Source organism: Pogona vitticeps, chromosome 2 (assembly GCF_051106095.1).
Source record: "Pogona vitticeps strain Pit_001003342236 chromosome 2, PviZW2.1, whole genome shotgun sequence".
NCBI classification, from domain to species: domain Eukaryota; kingdom Metazoa; phylum Chordata; class Lepidosauria; order Squamata; family Agamidae; genus Pogona; species Pogona vitticeps.
Window position 1 is genome coordinate 104,287,361 of NC_135784.1, and position 22,932 is coordinate 104,310,292.

At 42.1% G+C, this 22,932-nt stretch overlaps 1 protein-coding gene across 5 annotated transcripts in view; it reads right to left on the reverse strand.

Annotated features, from left to right (window-relative positions):
* The window catches only part of P4HA2 (prolyl 4-hydroxylase subunit alpha 2), a 71,291-nt gene extending 54,399 nt beyond the window's left edge, over positions 1-16,892 (reverse strand). For 3 of the 5 annotated variants that reach the window (XM_072990181.2, XM_072990184.2, XM_072990185.2), the window contains exons 1-2: positions 16,755-16,888; positions 16,239-16,308 (exon numbers count right to left, since the gene is read on the reverse strand). The gene's annotated coding sequence lies outside the window, so the exon portion shown is untranslated. Of the gene's footprint in view, positions 1-1,026; positions 1,157-16,238; positions 16,309-16,754 lie in introns of those variants that run through there. The other 2 variants (XM_072990183.2, XM_078385753.1) reach the window with 2 other exon arrangements.
* Between the last annotated feature and the right edge of the window lie 6,040 nt (positions 16,893-22,932).

Genomic DNA, 22,932 nt, shown 5'->3' on the forward strand with positions numbered 1-22,932 from the left:
TTGTCTTGCGAGGCACCACTGTATAGCATTAAACACTGTATGGTATTGTCCCAAACCTGGACAACAATCTTTCATCTATTTTTAATGCACACCTTCCATACTGCCAGAGTCACATATAAAGCTGCAGTCATGCAGAGGGTGCTCCAGCCAGCTCCCACCACTGTCCTGTGGTGCAGTCAAATATTCCTGAAGGCAACTCAGAGAAGTCCAGAGACAAATCAAATGGTAAGGCTAGCTGGCAGGTAGAAATGGCACTCACCACGGTTCGGCACTGTTTGGCCAATCAGGCCCATAGTGGTCGTGTGGGTGCCCTGGATTCCATTCCCTTCCTCCTCCCACAGGCGCCTGCTCAGAGGAGGCAGTGGGACAGGGATGTCCACGGAGCTGCTTCTGACAGAGCACCTGTAGGACAAGGCAGGGTGTGGAATCCAGGGCACCCGAGCAACACTTGTGGACCTGATTGGCCGAACCATGCCAAGAGTGGGTATCTCTACCCACAGGTAAACTCTTCACTTCACAAAACAGGTGACCTACATAGGAAATTTCACACAGCATACACATGGCCTAGCAGCCAAAAGTCATGCCTCGAAATACATGCACCAGAAAGATACCTATCTGAATATATTGCAACACTTTTCCCCTATTCATATACCAAATGCATCGTGAGGCTGGATAGTACCTAAATACCCCTAAATTCCTATAACTCTGCATTTGATGCTAACAGGAGACATATATGCTTACAGTTGGATAAGTGGATACGTTTTTAACTGTTTTAGTTTACAATGTTTAACGGAACCCACCCGGAGTTGACTGTCTAAAAGGGCAGGATAGAAATTTAATAAATAAATAAATAAATAAATAAATAAATAAATAAATAAATAAATAAATAAATAAATAAATAAATAAATAAATAAATAAATAAATAAATAAAAAATAAAATAAAGTGTAAGGCCTTTCCAGAGCTTCAGAGAATTAGTTTTTTTGGACTATAATTCCCACAATCCCCCAGCCAGCAAGGGTACTGACCAAGCATGCTAGGATATACCGGGAACTGTAGGCTGGGTGTCTGTGTGTGGAATTCCTCATCTCCCATCCACTAGTCCAAAAAACTCATATTTCCAATCCCAAACGTCTCCTCAGGAAGCCGTATGTGTGGCTGTTGGAAGGCAAGCAGGTATGTCAACACCTGGGCTCACAGGTGCTGTCCTGTTCTCATCCATTTAGTGAACATCCCCTATAGGGAGAACCTTATAAACATCAAACTCATCCCAAAACATTTTGCTGCCAGTGACAAACAGCACCTCCTGAAATAATTTACCCAGGCCAAGGTGCACAGTACCCAAAGCCACCTATGGTAGCTGTATGAGCATTCCAGTGTGTATAGTCAAAAGACATGCTATGTTTCCACAACAAAACCTAAATTGTACCTGATGGCTAGGGTTTTGGAGTTTGGGCACTATTTTTCAGGGAGCATTGAACAAGACAGCATACGTGCAGATGAAGTTGAATCATCTCCTATTCGAAAATGACATCTAAGAGTGGTAAGATCCACTGTGTACTATGTGAGCTTCTTTTCCCAGTTGAACAGTATAAAGAATTGCAACTCTAGTAACTTGGAAGACTTCCAGAGGTCTCATCTAAGGCTACCGAAACGCAGCTGTCGAGCTTATGCAGGCAGGACAATTGTGCAGCTGTGTCACACACAGTTCCATCTTCAAAGACCTCGAATACTCTGTGCCCTTCAGATCTAAAGCACCTGCCACACCCTGCCCTTGATGCTTCTAACAAGTTAAGAGGCTTCACTTTGGATTCTCTGGAAACTCAACGTTTAATATATCCATTGATTCATATATTTCTATGAACATCTTCTGAACTTTCTCTAATATAGAGGGGGATATGTTATTGTTTGTGGTTGCTAATGTGTTTTGTTGTGAACCATTTTGATCACTGATTTGATTGCAAGTAAGAAGGAACCAATTCTGCATAAAGGAACATCACTTTGCACATTTCTTAGGGACTCTGTGCAGTTATCAAAAAACCACTTGACGAAACCTACTCAGGCATACCCAATGTTGGCAGCTATTTAGGAGAGGGATGGCCCTTTCCTAATAAAGTAGGCAGGAATGCACTGCCTTCCCACCTCCCAGGATTCCAGGTGGCTCCTATGTACACAAGGAGAGCTTTCACTCAAAGAGCTGAGATTTTTTTCCACAGTTCTGCCTTCACATTCTCTGCTGCACTGTCTTCTTTCATGGTATGCTGGCATTAGCTGGGAGACCCACAGCCTCTCCTTCCTATTACAATCAAGGGCTTTTTCCTAGTACATGAAAGCAGTTTTCCAAAATGATGTCATGCGGAATTACTTGCTCAGTGCCACGTAACCTGAGCTCCTCTATTACCCTAAAAAAAAGAAAGTAATAATAAAATGATTTAACTCCTAAAGTAATTCTCTGGTAATTTGAGAATTTTGTAAAGCAGAGTGACAAATGCCATGAAGGGGTCTGCCAAGAGCAAAACCGCAATAAACGATGTAACAGAACAGGGAAAGAAGCCAAAAGATTTTTGGAGGTGCATATATTTGGATATATTAAACCATGACAGTCTATCTGAAGTGCTTGTTCTTGTTTTCTGGAGACACTGCACACGATTTGGCTGACTACAATTTTCCAGTTAAAACTGCAACACACACACACACCGCAACCACCCTCACATGCTCTCTCAGTTCAGGGTACCTGCCAAGTCAGAGAACAGTATACAGTATTCAATACATCTAGCAGTTTGAATCCTTCACAGTTTTGACATTGCACGCCCAGTTATGAGCATGAAAAAGGAAAAAGATCTCAGCAAACATAAAACTTTGATTTTGTTTAGAAGAAAGAAAACACCCAGGCATAGAATTTTCTATTGTTTGTATGCGTTCTTTCCACAGCTGTTCAGTTTCAAACAAAAAGTCTGACGTTCATATCATTATGTATATGGCTTGGTAAAGTGGTCAAGAAAAAGCATGGGAATACATACAACCACAGATGCAAACTCCAGTTCTTGTGATTCCACATATCTGGGGAGCTTTCATGCAGAGAAAAGGAGAAACAGGGTTTGGCAGGAATTACTAGATGGGAGTGGATATAAAACTAATTATTCAGCCAGGCAAAGAAATGCAGATTATAAACCAACCAAGAAATGCTTTGAATCAGTAGAGAGATGCAAAGTGGGTTTCGGACATGTGAAGAGCAACTGCTTGTTTTTTACATGCTACATTTCACTTATGTTGGCCAGGTGTGACAAGAGAAATATCGTGTTCTAACAAGTTGAATTAGAAGACCATTTTATTTGCAAAACATATGTGTCTGTCATTAAACTTCAAAACCCTACAGATAACCAGCTGGCTGATGCTGTACCAAAAATTCACTTCCTCAGATGTGCAAGGGGACTTTACTCTGGAGGAATGTTTGGCCGCTCCTTGGGGGCTATTGGCAGGGAGGGGGGCAGAAGTAGGCCGCCAAAAAGCGGGCCAACAGCAGAATGGTATTCCCCACCTGTAATATACATATAAACATTCAACCAGCTGTTATAATGTCTGCCTTATTAGTGACTCACTGAAGTGTCTAGGGAGATAATGTTCTGCCAGCCATGTGAGCAATCCCAGCCTCCCAATTCTCCATCACAAATGTATTATACCACTTGTTCACATTCAGGCGCTATTCAAAAATTAGCTTGTGAAATAGCACTGCTTATTTTCATGTTTAACAAAATGTTTGCCCTTTTCTTCTTTATCCAGCCACTTCCAAAAGCACAGATGCTCAGGAAGATTACTAAGATTTCCACAACGCCTTTGTGGTGATGTATGTATTGAAGAGGGACAGATGCCATGGATTACAACGACCTTCCAAGGAAAAAATTAATTATACAGGGCAAATCCCCCCCAAATATTTGAACTGTGAAAAATCCAGTCATGTGACTGTTGTATGTTCTGAAATGCAGAATGATATACCTATGGGTAGGTTCTGAAACAGAGCTTTAAAAAACCTCAGCAACAAATTATAATGCCATTGTACAAAACATTGGTAAGGCCATACCTGGAGTACTGTGTGCAGTTCTGGTCGCTGCACCTAAAAAAAGACATACAGTGCTGCCTCAGCTTACAAACGTCCCGACACACGACCATTTTGAGTTATGACCAGCTCCGGCTACAAAATTTTGCTTCGACTTGCAGCCAGAGCTTCCAGTTAACGAACAGAAAAAAGGCAAGGAAAAAAGGCGGGGAATTCAAATTGCTTTTGAATTCCTTTAAAAGCAATTTGAATTTGCTTTTACAGCCTTTACTGTGAGAGCACCTAAATACCATCTTGTAAACCGATCCAACTGGCTAGATACAGACTTCTATCTAGCCCCTGATTACAATAGGAAAATCTGTAAGGGTTAATTGTGTGAGAATCACTGCAGAGCTTCTCTCCCCCCATGTCATCTGCAAATCAGCTTGCTCTGATTTGAGACTGGGCTTAAAAACAAAAGTCCAATTTTTCAAACAGGAAAGACTGTCCCAGTCATGGCTCTCAAATCAAAGGGTGCTTTCAGCTCTAATTACAGGCTACATATAATGTCCCTTCCTGTCCACAGAGACTGCAAGACCAAGACATCCTACACTTCTTTGAAGGCTATCTCCTGATTCTGTAAGATTTTATATTACTATAATATAAATTGTATGCGAAAATGAGATGGAAGTAAAGATCTTAACTTAGTTCCCATGGGACACAAAAGGAGAAGGGGTAAGGTGAGCTCACATGGCCTAATTTCAGCCTGGATGGAATTCCCAGGAGCAAAGTAAAGGGCAAAAAAGGGCAACCAATAGGATCAAAGAGCCAGAAGAAGCCCTTCTAGGAAGAAAGGTTTGGGGACCATTCAGAAAAAAAAAGAAATGAAAGTAAAGGGGAAATGACAGGGTACATAATGATATAGTGTGGAGAAAGTGGATGGAGAGGATATTTCTCCTTCTCTCACATTACTAGAACAGGGGTCATCCAATTAAGCTTAACTGGTGGGAGAGTCGTGGCATATAAAATGAACTTTTTCACACAGCACCCATCCACAATCTACAAGTCCGCTGCCATGAACATCCTCCCATTTGACAGGGGTAAGTAAAGAACACCAACTATTTGCTTTTAAAGTTTAAACCTGGCTTTAAAGAGAGATGAGACAAATCCCTGGAGGAAAAGACTATCTTTTGTAAAAACAATGGGTCATAATTGCCCACTGATGGCCAAATCACTTCAAATACTGCATGTTACAACTATTCCTGGGGAAATGTAAGTAATTTTCTCCAAATTACTTACTATGAGGATTACAGATAGACTTAGAAGGAAGGGGGGGGAGTGATGATATTATGGTCCCTGTTACTCAGGAAGTCCCAGGGCACTGACCCTGCAAGCTCTGGCAGGAATACACTTTTTCCCCAAAAAAGGCTGTATGTGTCAGAAGCAGTAAGCATAACCATGCTAGAGAACACAATCAGGAAGTGCTGTTGCTTTCATATCCTGCCAATAGATTTTTCATCAGACAAAGGCCCTATCTGGCCACTATACAAACAGAATGGTGGTCTTAAATCCATCCAGTGCTCCTCTGTTGCTTCTGGTGTCTGAACACGGCTACTCGTGTCCGAGCACTCTGTCCCAGTCCACAGGGAATTACAAAACTAACAACAGAGAATCTCAGGCTTCTGGGTAGTTCTATTCACAGACAGAGAACAATGTCATGTACGTAAATGATGAAGTCTTTCTTCTATTCCTCCATATAACTATAGTCTCATACAATGTTTTGACAAGACTCTATGCATCATCAGATATACTGTAGTCAAAGGGGCCTATAAGGTCACAGAGTCCAACTCCATGCTCAATGCAGGAATACAAAGCAAAGGATATCTGTCAGGTGGTTATCTAGGTTTCTCTTGAATGGCTGGAGCACTCACCACTTCTCAAGGTAACTGGTTCCACTGCCTTACTGCTCTAACAGTGAGGAAGTTTTTCCTGACTGTCAACCAAAATCTAGCTTTCTGTAACATGAGCCCATTCTTGTGTGTCCTGCACTCTGGGATGATTGAGAACAGATCCTACCCCTCCTCTGCATGGCAGCGTTTCCAGTATTTGAAAAGTGCTGCTATATCTCCCCTCAGTCTTCTTTTCTCAAGGCTAAATATGCCTAGTTCTTCCAGCCTTTCCTCTTAGAGCTTGCTTTCCAGCCTCCTGATCATCATTGTTTCCCTCCTCTGAGCTTGTTTCAGTTTGTGATCATTCTTCTTGAACTGGACAAAATACTCCAGGTGAGGTCTAACCAGTGCTGAATAGAGGTGAACTAGCACCTCAAAGGATTTGGAGAATAGCATTTGCCTTTTTTGTAGCTCCATCACACTGTTGGCTCATATTGATCTATGATGATTCCAAGATCCTTCTCACTTATAGTATTGCTGAGCCAGGTATCCCCCATCTTGTGACTGTGTGTTTTGTATCTTTTTCCAAGGTGCAAGTACTTTGCATTTATCCCTGTTGAATTTCAATTGTTGTTTTCAGACCAGTGCTCAAGCCTATCAATATCATTTTAAATTTTGTTTCTGTCTTCCATGGTATTACCTAATTTACCCAAAATTTGCCCAATTTTGTGTCATCTGAAAATTTGATAAACCTTTCCTGAACCCCCCTGATCCAGGTCATTAATCAAACTGTTGAAGAGCACTGGGCCCAGGATATAGCCCTGAGGCACCCCATGTGTTACCTTCTTCCAATTTGAGAAGGAGCCATTAATCATCACCCTCTGAGTACAATTCTATAGCCAACTGTGTACCCACTTCATAGTTCTACCCAGTGCACACCTCATTAGCTTGCTAGTCAGAATATCATAGGGCACTTTGTTAAAACTTTGCTACAGCATTCCTGTGTGTTGAAGTGGTCAGCTGTGCGGGGAGGCAGAGAAGGGCTGGCTGGGCTCCTGCTGGTGGGAATTCCCTAGATACGAATGTGAAGTGCCCATGTCTAGAAAACTTTGCAATTAGGCGGTTCCTTCATGCAAGTACAGCCTGTATCTCCTGATGATCATCACCAAACAAAATCAACCTTGCCTGAAAATTATCCCCTGAAGATGTCAAGGGATAACCCCATCTCTTTTCCTTCCTAGAATCAGTTCTGCTTCTAAATGAGAAGCTTCCCATCCTGTTAGTTATAGCTCTAAATCAGCAAGCCCTGCTTGAAGCAAATTTTCCTTCTTTTTGTGGGCAATTTTTGGAAAAAGGGGTCATCTCACTTCAAAATAGCAGAGCATGACACACTCCCTAGATGAGACTATGTTTGATTAGACTGAGAATACTATGATTTGTGTCTCTTTCTCGAAGTCCAGATGTTTAAAATGCAAGAAAAAAGAAAATATGTCAGATGGATAAATTGTGTTTACATAAAGGTTGAACTAGCCTTGAACAATCATCAAAATCACAGTCATTTTCTCATATGGAAGGAAGAAATGCTTTTCATTCACTCAAGTCTAAGGCCAGAAGTCACTTGTAACACAAGTTGAGCTAGAAAATGTACCAGTAAAGATTTCCTGATTTAAAGAAAACCCAGGGAGTTCTAAGAAGCTGTAGAGTTCCTCATATTTCAGCTGTGGAAGCATTTAAACACTCTACTGAGTCATGTATTTTCCATATGGCAGAATCTATTTCAGAATCTATTTATTTGAATTCACCTGTGGATGAATTTCAGAAAGCCTATCCACGGAGAGCACAGCAGCTCTAGATCAGCATTCTCGGGGGGGGGGGGGGGAAGATGGCCTCCTCAGGGCGCCTGGCACATTTGAAGAGGGACACAGACTAGAAATAGGTCTTCACACACCACCTTATAAGATTCATTATGTGACTTATGCAGTCCTGATTCAGCCTATATTTCTTTCATATTGTGTTTATAGCTGTGGTCAAAAGAAGGTTGAGAATAGCTGCTCTAGATATTTTGTTTCTCCAAAATCCATTTGTTGAGCCCCTCAAGAAGACTGGCAGAACCTCCCAATCAATTAAATAGGACTCCGGTAAACACAAACTTACTAGTAGAATGGCATGGTCTACAGAAGGTGTCTTGCTGCCTTTCCTTTTGTGATCTCCTATCCCCCGTACTACTAATTTTTAAAAAAATATGAGGAGAAAGATTTGGCTAAAATTGAAGGTTAGAATTTCTAGATTTTTTTTTAAAGGCTCCATAGCTTTCACCCATTACTTGGCCATTGATGCTCCCTAAGATTTACTTCTTCCAGTTTTAACACACCAAATTCTTACAGCCAATATCTGAAAAGATTTATGGACTACTTTAATAAACCTAATGCATTGCATCTCAGTGTATCTGAACTGAAACTACAGTATATTATAACAATTTGACCAATCTTTATTTAAAGAGGAGCCTCCCTTTCCAAGTTATACAGGACACATAATTGTTTCAGGGGTGTGGTCCTGTACAGAATTCATGAAGCCATGTCTCTAATATGAATGGTAAATCGAGGTTACACTTAGCACAAGCCTTGCTTTTGGCGAGAAAACATTTCTCTAATATGGGCACAATCAATTCCACGTATGGAAAAATATTTTGCAATTGGCAATTTTCAGTTACAAAAAGTAACAAATAGGACATATCTGGTTTTGCTTTCAACATATCCAAAGAAAACAAGCCACAGTAGTGAACCTCTGGCCCTCCTGATGTTTTGAACCACAGCTCCTATAATCTCTGACTAGTGGCCATTCCAGCTGGGGCTTCTGAGAGTTAAAAGTCCAGAAACCAGGAAGGCTAAATGTTCCCCAGAGAGACTCATCTGACAATTCAGTATTTTGAAAGTGAACAAAACTGACTTTTTTTCCTGGTCTGATGCAATGTGCTAGTTAGAGCACATCAGTTTCCTTACCCTGTTATTGTGACATTAAAAAGCTGAAGTATTTTAGTTAATGCTTAAATCAAACATGTCAAGTTGTATCCTCACCACTTTGTTATATGTGAAGAGTGCAATGCTCCAGATGTTTACCTGAAAGGAAATTCCACTAGGTTTCATGGGGTTTACTCTTAGGTTAATTGATACAGTATTGCAATCTAAATGTAGCATTTGAAAATGCACATGTAGCCCAAACTGAAAACGGGCTCCTCTAATAGGAACACAACATTCCTAGGTCCTGTTTTAATGACTCTACCCCTCCAGCACCACCTTGGCACTTGGGAGAGACTGGTAGGGCACGCCATCGAGGTCAATCTGCATTTACTTCAGTGTTAATGCTGCAAAATTACATGCTCCTGGAGACCAGAGTAATATTACAAGATCTCTTTTACCAATAAATGTATAATCACCCCAGATCTGGAACCCACTTGTCCTTGTAACAAAGGAGATGGAGGGTATAAAAAGCACAAAAGTGAACCTAAAGTTATAAATGGAGAAATCATCTGTACCTTCCTTGGTCATCAAATGGGAAGTCATATTCATAAAAATAAAAAGTACCCTTAAGGCTTTTCGAGCCCGTGAGCCCATTACCAGTTCTTGCTAATGCTAAAAGATTGTGCTCACCCCATGAAGCCAAGAGTTTTTACACTAAACATCCCTCTTTTCTCAAAAACAATTGCCTTCCAGCTGGCTTTCTTGCTTCCAAGCTCAGCATCACACCCCTAAAGTACTGCGCTCACCCCCTCTACGTGCCTGCATCACCACCTCCTTTGCCAAGTCCATCTGCAAATAATTAAACAGCTATACTGCTACACAATCAACAAACCCTAGATATCGGCAGGGTCCTTATTCCAACAACATCAGCAATCTTGTGCTATTTTCTTATACAACCTTTAAAAAATACCATTATCGGGACTAGTTCCCAAATGCTCCTTTAAGTTAGATCCAACAATGAATATTTCCTTATCTATTAAGACAAACATATTCTTTAAAAGCTGTTCCACTGGTTCTTTTAAATTCAGTTGTCCAAGGCTTCTCTTCCTCCAAGAGAAGAACTCCAACATGTAGATGCATATACTACTTGCTTAAATCAAACTGCCAACACAGACAGAGATGTCTATGTTGCCTGAGTCATATGCTTTGTTTTCCCCATTTGGAGCTCATTCAGGTTTTAAACATGTAACAGTCATTTGCTGCTCACAGGCCAGAAAGTTAATATGCAACATCCCACCAGAAATCTCTGAAAACAGCAATGGGATATTAAAACATTTTTTAAAAAAAGAAAACCATTATTCTAAAATCTTGGTTTGAAAATACTTGGAAACAAGTCTCAGTGGGATAAAAAAGATGCTTAGCATCACAATTTAAGTATTCAAAAAACACTTAGCCTAAAATTATGGAAGGTAGTCTTCTTCTTTTAGAAGACTTCTAGAATGTGGTACTGTTCAAATATGTTGATGTCAAAATTATGGCTAGGACAGAGAGGCCCACATGAACAAACTACTCTGTATCAGTATCTTCCAGGAGGTCAATGTGCTGATGGTTAGGGAGAATCTCCCTATTCCATCCCTTCCCAACACTCAGAGCCATCTTGACTCCCAGGTGCTCCCGAAAACACCAGAACTCACAAATTTGCACACTTTAACTTGCGTGCCAACCTTGGCAGGTAAGAAAACAAACAAACCACCCTCCACAGATGAAAACGTGTCCAATAAATGCTCCAGGGAAGGGCTGGAACAAAACATTCTACTCCCAAGTAACCAAACTGTTGTGAAAATTTTTATTGCTTTATTAAAGAGGCTGCAAAACGTTTTTTTTTAAAAAGAATGATATTCAAAGCAGTTTCAAAACTTAGTTCAAAATGTCAAAAGGAATCAACAATTTTGAGGCTAATACACATCCAAAAAGATTTGGATCCAGGGCAATTCTAGAACAGTTCCTGAAGTAAATAATAAAACTAGCTATTTTATACTAATACTTAAGATCCAGCAGAAATGCTCCATTGTTCCAGAGCATATGCAAGGTAATGACTAAGTACCAAGACAACAAACAAGCATAACTGTGCCTTCAGAGGACCTAAGCTAAAGTAACTTAATGCTATATGCCATACTTCAACCTATTACAGAGAATTCTACCAGATTCTCAATTACTCCAAACCTTCCAGAAAGGAGTAAATTTTCTTCAAAGTAACTTCACTCATCTTGCCCTTCCCCCTCTTCCTTTGGTTCAGCTGAAGCCAGTTTTCATTTAACTAATGTGCTAGGAGAAGAAGCATTAAGACCATGGTCTTATTGCTTTCCCATTAAATAGCACTCAACTACAAACTGGCTCCCCAGTTAGCAGGTAGTTGTTTCCCATCCTTCCCAATTTTCTCTAGCACAGGTCAACAGGCCTAGATTTTGCAGGGCAACTGAAACTTATTAACCTCTTTTTTGCAAGTCTCTTGATGAAACTGTAGTCCCTAAAAATCTAGATGATGCTGAGAAAAGCACTTTAGGTTACCAGCATCAGAGCAGCCCAAACAAAACAAACTAGAATAAGAATTAAAGGCTCAGCCACATTTTAATTTTCAAAAGTAAAACACCAAATATAGCGAGCTGGGTACTCGTTTTACCGACCTCGGAAGGATAGAAGGCTGAGTCAACCTTGAGCCGGCTACCTGGGATTGAACCCCAGGTCATGAGCACAGTTTTGGCTGCAATCACTTTAACCTAAAACAAGGCCACCTAAAGAATAAGAACCCCTTTCTCAGACAGTCTGACTCTAGCTAGACTAGTGGCATCAAGAGTTGTGTCATTATATTGCTTGCCAGACTGGAATGGAATAAAATACATTTCAGCACATTTTTAGCGTTAAAATGTGTCCCTGGATCCTTTTAAGGTGAGGTAAAAATATTTTAAGTAAATTAAAATAAATAGCTATCTGTGAGAAAAGGCTTTGTATCATTTAGAATCTAGCTGCTACCAAGGAATGAAATGAGATGAAGTACAGTACCAAAATAATTCTGTCAGGTGCATGGATAAACATTAGAGCCATTGTCCTTAAGCTTACATCTCAGAAGTAGCAAATGAGATTGTTAATCCTGTTTCCAGACTGTTCTTTCTCATGTGGCACAAAGGAACTCATGAGGTCAAGTTTGCCTTCACATAAAAACTTTCCTACAAAAAAAAAAAAACCTAAGTTGGGGAGAAGATTTTTAGGTAAACTGTTTACATTCGAGTTTTCTCCATATGGGATCTGGGTAGGCAGACTGTCAGGAGCAGTAAAGATCAACAATTCCCAAACATTTTCATTGTTCAGTCAAGATAATACCTGCACTTTCCCAGCCCCATCTTAGCTTTACACATGTACTCTCAAGAAAAAAATATATTTTGCCAGATTTTGAAATCTGGGCGTTGGCAAAGTATACATTTTCTAATAGGGCCAGGTACAAAATGATTTCCTGAATAATTCTTGTTTAATAGCAAGAAATGTTCTGCATGTCAGAAAACTCCACAGTTTATCTTCAGAAAAGAATTCAAGGTTTCTTGATGTGGACTTGAAATCCAGACATCTATACCCAGTAACTACAAATTTAAGGTTTATAAGAATGTAGGAAATCTTAAAAGAAGTAACCAACAAGCATGAATCATGCTGAGCATGTTTAGTCATCACTGGCTAGGAGCAGGAAAGCAGTGTCTTCAATTAATCTTAATGATTCAGATAATGGCATACAATGTAGTTACCCATGCAGACACTATTCCCAGTTACATAAGCGACACAGATCAGAACATTTTCTTCAAACGAAGATTCAGTCAAACATATAGATTTGGTTAAAACTATATTAATCCTTAAAACAAAAGTCACCCCATAAACTGTTTTTAAACTATTCCCCATTATTAAGGACTAGTGCAGATAGGTTCAGAGTTTGAGCTACAGATCTCTGATTCATACCTCAGTTTACCTACAAATTTATTTAACAGTCTTAGGCCAGCAGTCTGCAGACATCTCTCTGCCACCTACATCTAAAACACAGCTACAGCAATATTCACCAAGCTTACAATGCAACTATTAAGATAACAGGACTAGAGATTAGCCCAAACTGCCAGTTCTGCTGATGGTCACACAGCTGACCTGTGGTTTGGTGCCCTTCCCCCTCTGGCATGCACCCACTTCCCTGCCCCGGGAGGAGGCGGGGCAGAGAAGCCGGAGTACTGTCTCCAAGTGGGCGCCTGTGGGGGGTGTGAGCTGAATACACAGATCAGCTGTGGCCCATCAGCCAAGCAGGCAGAAACCAGCAGTTCTTGCCCATCTCTAAATAAGACAGAAATTCTATGAGAATTTGCTTGGGTATGAACAGAATGGAACTAAAATTCCAGTAATCACATGCATAACTGGGCTGCAAAATAGCAGGAAGCATATAACGTTGGTATGCAAACTATATTATACATTTTTCAATTTAAGATGTAACTCTCTGATGGGCAACCATCAGTTTTCATTACTTATAATTTATCTGGAACAGCCTGATTGAAAGAAACCTATCATTAATTTTCTTGTCTCCTAGAAATTACTGCAGTCTTTTATAGACAACTCATTTCTTCTTATGCACCAGCAAATAAAAAGAAAGAATTCAACAAGGTAAAACACAAAGCCTAAAATCCTGTTATGTAGCTCCATTAGTGCAGAAGTACTGCTGTTAACACCAGTGGCAAACAGCTGCTTCCTTTGGGGATTTTGGGTTACTCTATGTGACAAAATCATGCCCATGTATCATATCATGTGCATCCCAAAACCACCTTTACTGAGCAGTAATTTACTAACATTGTGACATCATCACTGTTGTGTATGTGGATACCTAACAGGATTCCACCATTATGTCAATGCTTTGGAAGGAATCTATGCTATCTTCTTCTTTAGCAGTAAAGTGGGGATGGAAGACTGGTAGATGAATGCCCCACAACTATTTAAATATGTGAAATGACCACCACCATATACCCCAGACAATGCAAGACATGTATATATTTTCTGTCCCTGAAACTACAGCCTGACCTCTAAGTACAGCATCCTGGAGCATTCAAGCAAATTCACTTCATCTGCTGCAAGCCATAGACAGACATTGTCATAGGTGTTCTGTCAAACAGTTGTATGTAATGATAAATGCTATGTAATGATAGATGCAACAACTTCTTTAAAAAAAACCCAATTCTCTGCTCCAAGAATTCCAGACTATTTCTACATTACTGTATACAATGCAATCAGATTACTGGGAGAATCTTCTTTCACCTACTGTCTAATATAGCAATGGGAAACAAAATATTATCTCTAACTAATTCTGTTCTAAGTTCAGAAAATTCACAATAAAATGGAAAAATAACTGCCTTGAGATTCTCTAAGCACTTATACCTTGAACTCTATTTTACCCAGAAAGCACAAAAAAAGAGAAGACGTCTTTTTTTTTTAAGTGAAAAGAGCCAATATCAAAATATGCTTCCAAGGAAAGAGTTCTGTCTCTCGCACATCTCAGTCCTTCCCACTGAAATCAATAGGAATGAAAAAAATGCACCACATTCAATCTAGTGTTTTGGACAATGCAACCCACAGCATTCATAAATCATGAATAATAGTCGTGACTGAATGAGAACATGTAATGTAGACACTAGACATCCATTTAGATTTATAGACTAAAGTTACCGCTTTGTCTTGGAATTGCTAGTGCCAACAGTGAACTACTAGAGATGTGCAGATTTATGTTTTTAGAGCACATCTCCCAGAGCTACAGTCTAAAAACACCCAGGTCTCAGCCAGCATGTGGGCACTTGTCCAAAATCTGTCTAACTGACTTTGTGCTGCCATCCACCACTAGCAAATGAAACCTTTCCCCTCTGGGTCAAATCACATATTAACACATTTCCTCTCTTACAATGTTATCCTTCCAGCCATGCAAAACTTTCAGGACCTTGTGTCAGAAATATCAGACATGCAAAATGAAGCCATGCTATCTCCCCAGTTACAAAACAAAAGCAGGCTAATTTGCCAGAGGTGGATTGAAGCAAGTTCATGCTCGAATAAGCAGTCTAGGCTTTGTTACAAAGAAAAAATGTGTTTTACTGCACTGCAGTCTGGCAAGCATTAAAGTGACAAAACTCTCAGCAACAGCCTCTACTTCTTGCATTTCCCCCCCCCAACCTTCCTGCTTACAATCCCACCCACCCATCCCACAACAGACACAGACACAGACACACAAAAACCATGCCAACCAGCTTGGCACAAACTTCATGTACTTGTGGACTCCTGTATTCAAAGACTTATGCTACAATACATGAGTTTATATTTAAGGTGCTACAGGGCTTTTAGTTCCTGTCCTCAGAAATCATCCAGGAAGCAACACTGTAGCTTCTCTTAAAAATTTCAGACTAATTGGGGAGAACACTGATAATCACCACCAGACCTCTTGCTGGGGTAGGAGAATGGCAGGTGGGAAACGACTTTCCTTCCGCCATCCCCGCTTTTCTGAGAAGTTATGAGATCAACCCGCAACCCTCCTTGCAAGAACTTGCAAACCTCTGCTGGGTTGTATCAGAGAAGAGCGACCTGTGCAAGAGCAACTCACTGCCTTCCTAACCTCTTTTCCTCCTCCAGCTTGGAGATCCCGGTTAGGAAGACCTGGGAAGATGGAGCAACTCTCTGCCCAGGCACCGAGGGGTTTCTGAACCAATACATGACTTCACAGGGTCCTTTCCACCCGCTGGGCTGTTCTGAAATACATCCATCAGAGGCATCATCCCACGGTTCATCCTCCTAAGTGAGGAACCGTTTTTACAAACTTCCGTGCATTACCGTTGGATTGAAACGGCATTTCTCCCAGGAAAAGTATTATGCGCTTTCACCCTCCCGCTCCCCACCCCACCGTTAATAATACAAGGGTCTTCTTTTTCCCTCGGAGCGGAGTTGAGGCTAAGAGGACTTCAAACCCTCGACTCTTGGCCTAGACTAGTTCTTGACTACCAGAACTCCCCTCCCCCCCGGCCAGACATGCTGGGGGTTGTAGTACAGTAAGCTTCTGTGATGCCCCGCTACACACATAGCACGAGGCGAGCCCATGTAAGGCCACTGCCGCGGCCGGTTCCTTGGGGCGCCGACTTTCTCCCAAACACTCCGGCTCAAACCCACGAGGCCGCCAACATCCCCACGGGAAGAAGGGGCTCTTCCGAGAAACGCGCGTCCCTTCTCACGAGCCCCTTCCTCTTGCCCTCCTCGCCCCACCGCGTGTCCTTCAGCGGCACACCGCACACCGGAGAGGGCTTAGACGGCTTTACCTGAGCCAACCCACTGCGAAGCAACCCCGGCCGCCGCGTGTCCGGCTTCTCGTCTGAAACGACGCCGCCCCTGAAACCAAGTTAGGCAGGAGTTTATTATTATCGGGTGGAAACGCTCCAGGCTCCAGCTCGTCCCAGCGATGAAGTCATTCCCACCACCACCACCCCGCCGCCGCCGCTTTTCCACGGCGCCCTCCCGGGGGCAAGCGTGGTGCCGGCGTCGCCGCCCCAAAAGCCATGCCATGCCGGGTGCCGGCGGGAGGAGCCCCGCGGGGCTGGCGGGAGGAGCTGCGCCCGTCCTGACCTCCGCGCACCTGAGAGGAAGCGCCACGGAACTCAAAGGGGGGGGGGGGGAGAGGCTTGCTTCCAAGCAGGCGCGTCGGGAGGGGGGGCGCGAGGTGCTTTGGGCGCCAAGGCGGGGAAAGGGGGCGCACTTAATAGCGGGGGGGGGGGGGAGAGAGAGAACGTGTGAAGCCAGGAAAGGGGAGAGGCGGGCAAAGAAGCGGACTGGCAGACCTGGAAGGGCGAAGCAGGAGAGCCAGGGGACTCCCCAAGCGCGGCGCGGGCAGAACAGAGGCAGCGGCCGGTCTGAGCCCCCGGTGGGCGGCGTCCGAGCAGTGTCCAGAGGGCCCACGAGACGTGCCTTCAACCTGCCCCGGCTGCGAGTGGCGCCTTCCGCGCCTCGCTTAAGAACACGCAGGTCCCCCCCGCCTCGCCGCCGGTCCGCGCTTTCTAGAACAGCCTCGGCATTTCCAGCCGGAGCTCCGCGGCCGCTTCCTCCTCCCCTTTTTTGCTGATGCGCTCGGCGTTCTGCGCTCCTATTGAGCCGCTGCCACGTCCGAAACCCCGCCTCTGGCCTCCTCCTTGGCCCAGACGCGGGCGCGCGCCCCCTCCCCTACCCTCCCGCCCGCAAGCATCCAGACTCTGCCGTAATGCTTCAAATAGCCGCCTCCGCCTGTGGTCTTCCTCGGAAAGGAGTTGCGGCGACGGAGCTTGGCTTGCCCCGGGGCCCGCTTGGTGAACTGACGCGGCTGTTCTCCACCGGGCATCTCTGCCTTCAAGAGAGATACTTGAGTTTTGACTTCTTTTTAAATCGGACAGTGCGCGCATGAAATGGAAGCGTTTTGTGCTGGGCATGGAAGAGGCTCCCACAAGTACGCAGAGAGACTTCTTCCCTGGTCTTGCCCCTTAGGTCCGGCCAGGATGGGCAAAGTACAATCTGGGGCTGCACGCTGTCCCTAAGGCTGTTTCTGTGGCATCGTTTCCTGCCCCAGTCCTCCCAGAGGCTTCTAGGAGCAGTGATTCGCCATTAAACTGGGTTACAGGAGACCCTATACTGTTTAACACTATAGACATTTCTCAAAACTGGAAGTAGTTTTGTAGATTCCAACATTTTATTTACTTTGGATGGTCTACCTGCTTCCCTGCTCTCCTACCCACATCAGGTAACCAAAAAGTATGAAGGAAGCAACAAGAGTTGTGTTTGAGGACTCTTTCCAGTGGGAAATGTGTACCCATTTAAGCTCCTTTTCAAGACAATGCTCCACCCTCCAGCTAACTTTTTTTAATTTTTGATTTTTTGCTTCATACAGCTTTTCTTTTTCAAGGCCCTTCTATCCTTCCCTAAATGGCTGGTTTATTTATTTTATTATGTATATATATATTTGGTCCTCTTTGTTCCAGGAGGCACAGCTTGGCCATGGTGGTGCTCCACAACCACAAGCAGAGCTGGAGAAAGTGCGATCTGAAACGATTTCCTTCCAAGCAAAACTTCAGACACTTCGTAGGGTCATGTGACCCATTCATAGCAACAGAGTTCAAGATTGAGCAATATTTCTTTGGAACACTAAAAAATTATATGACAAGCCTTCAAGTTCTCCAGAACTGTTCATGTGGCAAAGATGGTTTAAAATGTAGGGTTAAGGCAATTAGTTCTAAAATTGGGCCATATGTAATAATTGTGTCTCAGGAAGCCAGACGGCCAACAAAGCAAAGTGGATTTAGATTTGTCATAAGACCGAGGTAACAAAGGTGTCACAAAAGAGGGGAAAATATAGACATGAATCCTACAATATACACATAAATCCCATGCTCTTCCAGGACTAGGGGGGAAGCAAAGGAAGGGCAGGGCAAAAGCCCCATCTGAAAGAGCCCCAAGTAAGAAAGCCACAGATGAGAATCAAAGCGCTTCCAAAGTAAACACCATACAGCATTTTAGATTCTAAGATGACAACCATATTTTGAGGTATTATCAGACCTTGCTCACGATCTGATCTACATACAGTTCTTGTTCTTGTTGTTATGTGCTGTCAACTCACCTCCAGCTTACAGGGATGAATGAGTTGTATCCAAAATATCCAGTCGTCAACAGCCCTGCTCGATTCTTGCAAATTCAAGCTTGTGTGTTCCTTTACAGACAATCAATCTCATAGTTAGTCTTCCTCTTTTCCTACTGCCTTCATCTTTGCTCAGCATTATTGTCTTTTCCAGAGAATCCTGGCTTCCCATGGTTTGCCCAAAGTAGGACAGACAGCCTCAGCTTCAACATCTTTGCCTCCAGAGATAGTTCAGGCTTGATTTGCTCCAGGACCCAGTTCTTTGTCTTTCTGGCAGTCCAGGGCATCTACAAAGCTCTACTCCAGCACCATATTTCAAATGAATCAGGTAGTGGTTTTTTTCTGACAGTTTTTGTTACTGTCCAGTTTTCACACACATACAAGGTGATCAAGAGTGTGGATGATCTTGGCCTTGGTCTCCAGGGACATACCCGACTCTTGGTGATCTTTTCTAGTTCTTTCTTAGTCTTAGTCCTCTTTTGATTTCTCTGCTGCAGTCTCCATTTGGATTGATGATTGAACCAAGGTATGCAAAATTTCTATTTCAATTCAATTTCTTCAATGTCAGCATTAAAGTTGTATACTTATTCTGTAGTCATGATTAGACATGGGAGCGTCATATTTGTCTCATGGGGGATATGAATACAACGCTCGGCACACGACGATCTGTTCCCACCCCTCAGAACCAGCCTCGTCCACTCACTGGGCTCCTCACAGTTCACACGTCCAACGGTGGTGACATTGCATCCATTGCAGAAGTAGCCCCACTGGCACTGGCCCGCCTCTCCCCACAGCTCACCATTCAGCAGCTGAGCGGCTTGTCAGCTGTGGGAAAAGGTGGGGCACCACTGGCGGGACTACTACTGCAGTTGGCGCCATGTCTCTGCCATTGGATACATGCGCTGCAAGGAGCCCACTGAGTAGATCGGGCTGGTTCTGGGGGACAGGAATGGAGCACCGTGGCACCTGTGGTGCCGAGGGTTGTATCCATAACCCCCAGGATATGAATATGAAGCTCCCATGTCTTGTCATGATTTTTGTCTTAATGTTCAACTGCAGTCTTGCTTTGGCACTTCTTTCAGTTTCACTAAAAGTTGTTTCAAGTCAGAGAGATGGTATCATCTGCCTATCTTAATGTTTCTCCCACCAATTTTCTCTCCTCCTTCATCCAAATTATCTCAATCTAATTTGTCTTTTTGTATGCTATGTTCTGCATACAGACTGAACAGATGAGGGGACAACAAGCACCCTTGCCTGACACCTTTGCCTAGAGGAAACCATTCTGTCTCTCCATATTCTGTACTAACTGTAGCTTGTTGTCCACAATACAGATTATGCATGAAGACAATCAAGTGCTGAGGCACACTCATTTCTATCAGAACAACCCATAGTTTCTCATGATCTACACAGTCAAAGGCTTTGCTGTAGTCTGTAAAGCATAGACTGATCTTCTGAAACTTGTGTGCTCTAGTACCCAGTGGATATTTGCAATATGATCTTGAGTGCTTCCCCAGGGCCTCTTCCTTTTCAGAGTCCAGCTTGAACATCGGGCATTTCTTCTTCCAAATAAGGTATGTTGCAACATCTTGAGCATCACTTTGCTTGCATGGGAATTTAAAGCAATGGTCCTAAAATTACTTGGCATCTCCTTTCTTGGGAACTGGAATATATACAGAATATTTCCACACTGTGGGTCATCAATTTATTTTTGATATTTGTTGGCATGTTCCTATTATGATTTCAACATATTCGGACCCTGTGGCTTAGAATAGTTCTACTGGTATTCCATCTACTCTTGCATCTAGCCGCCTAGAGTGGTCTTATAAGGCCAGATGGGCGGGGTATAAATCAAATAAATGAATAAATGAATGAATGAATGAATGAATGAATGAATGAATGAATGAATAAATAAATAAATAAATAAATAAATAAATAAATAAATAAATAAATAAATAAATAAATAAATAAATTTTCTTCATGCTTTCAGAGCAGTTTTCACTTCAGTTTCTAGAACTGCAGGTTCTTCATCATAGGATTCCTCTTCAAAGAAGTCTGTCATCCTTTCATCTGTTCTTTATAGGTCTTCAGTATATTCTTTCCACCTAGTTTATTTTCACCTAGTCAGATAATGTCCTTCCCTATTGGTCATTCAGTATTCCTAGTCTAGGCTTAAATTTCTCTTTCATTTCTTGGATCTTATGGAAGAGATCCACTTGTTTTTTCCTTTTTGTTATTTTCCTCTATTTACTTGTACTGGTTGTTGTATTATTCAAGTTTGTGCTGCAACTACCAATGTTGAAGAAGATGAAATTGAAAGCTTTTATGCAAGCATCCAAGAGAAAATTGATCGCACTCCAAAACATGTTTATAATCATAGGTGACTAAACCACAAAAGTAGAGAACAAAGCAGAATGAAATGTTGCTGGAAAATTTGGCCTAGGGGACATAAATGAAGCAGGAGAATGCCTCTTAGAGTAAAGCCAACAATCTGTTTATTGCAAATACATGCTTCAGACAACTAAACAGAATATTATAGATGTGGACATCACCAGATGGTCAATACAGAAAACAAGTAGACTACATAATTGGAAGCAAGAGATGGAGAAACTGTATTCTCTCAGCCAAAACAAGACATGGAGAAGATTGTGGTACTGATCATGAATTGTTAATATCCAAGATCAGAGTAAAGCTGAAAAAGAAAATAATCCAAACGTTAGACACAGTTAAGTGCACATTAAACCCTAACCTCCCAGCTAACCCTAAATACACTGGGCTTCCCACAGGGTCAAAAAACACCCCAGAACTCATTCAATGCAAGTTTTGGGTTGTTGTTTTTAAATCCACATGGATAATGGTTAATCATATAATTGTTAGAGCACAATCTAAATGATGCAGAGTGGTCAAAAATCATTATAACTTGCATGTTACAGAGTGGACAGGTTATTCCCCCCCCATTCCTCCCACACACATAGACATTTGTATCCTCCAAGATACTGGGATTTACACTGGATTATCTAGTTTTATCCTCAGTAAAGCCTAGTGATAACGCATAGTATAACTGTGGAATATCAGATGTGTGTCTGGTTTAAACTGAGAATTTTGAACTAGAGAATCCTAGGGGGTCGCTGTAATGTACACAATATCTCAAACATGGGGAAAAATGTAAAGCTGAGAATCTAAACATGAAAGAAGCTTACAAACTACCAGTTTTCTGATGACAGCTAGAGCTCATTGTGTGAGTGTCCTTCTGTACTGCTCTACATTCAGGTTGCAAATTCTACGCCTACTGTTGTATCATCAGTGTGGACCTTGAGTGGTTCCATGTAGCAAATAATAATTGCATCCTGCTTACATATTTATGTATTCCAAGAAAGAATGAGAGAGTTATGTCAATTCCAGAATTATTTCAACAGATGAGCAGAAGAGTTTCTTCTTGGTTCTTTATGACAGGAGATAGCCCATCCTTTTGAAAGTACTTCACTTTGGGTGGCAATAACTGTTAATCCCAACTAAAGTAGAACCACTGAATCAGTGGCACTTACATGAGCGTTATATCAAAGATTATGGCTTCAATGGCTCAATACAATTTAGCCATCAGAATTATATACTGTTATTATTTATAGATGTTTGGTCCATTTGTTAAAGTGTATCCTCTCCCACCATCTTCTTATAAGACATCTGTAACAATTTTGTGCTGTCAAGTCAATTCCAGCTTATGATTAGCCTTTCCAAGGTTTTCCAGGTACAGAGTATTTGGAAGTGGTTTCCCAGTGCCTTCTTCTGGGGGCATCCTGGGACTGTGCAACTTGCCCAAGGCTACACAGGCTGGCTCTTCTGGGAGGCACAGTGGGGATCTGAACTACCAATTTGCAGCTCTACAGCCAGCTTCTAAATCACTGAGCTACCCAGCCAACTGTTAAAATTGAAAAATGTTCAGTTGCAGTCCATGGAGTTGAATGACAGTGAAACAATCATCAAATCAAACACAGATATCTCCTTAGCATGAGGAATTACATTTCATGCCTGTCTGCAGGGCAGTAATCATCATCATTTGTTTTCTGGCTTTGATTCTTGATGATTGTTGCAGATGTCTCTGTGTGGTTCATTCATTCACGAGAAACATGAAGAAATATTTTGCAACAGAAATAGCTTATCATTCAATACACAGAGGTATTACAAGTGTTTACTTAAATACCATTATATTTCTTTTGCCCTACTTGGAGATGAAAATGTTATGATCATTTCAACAAAAGTAAAACATTTTTCTTAGGACTATTATTTTATCTGTCAGAAACAAGTCTTCATGGACAGCCAAAGAAACAAATTCTGTAGAAACCTGTTCTTCTTTTGTACAGATA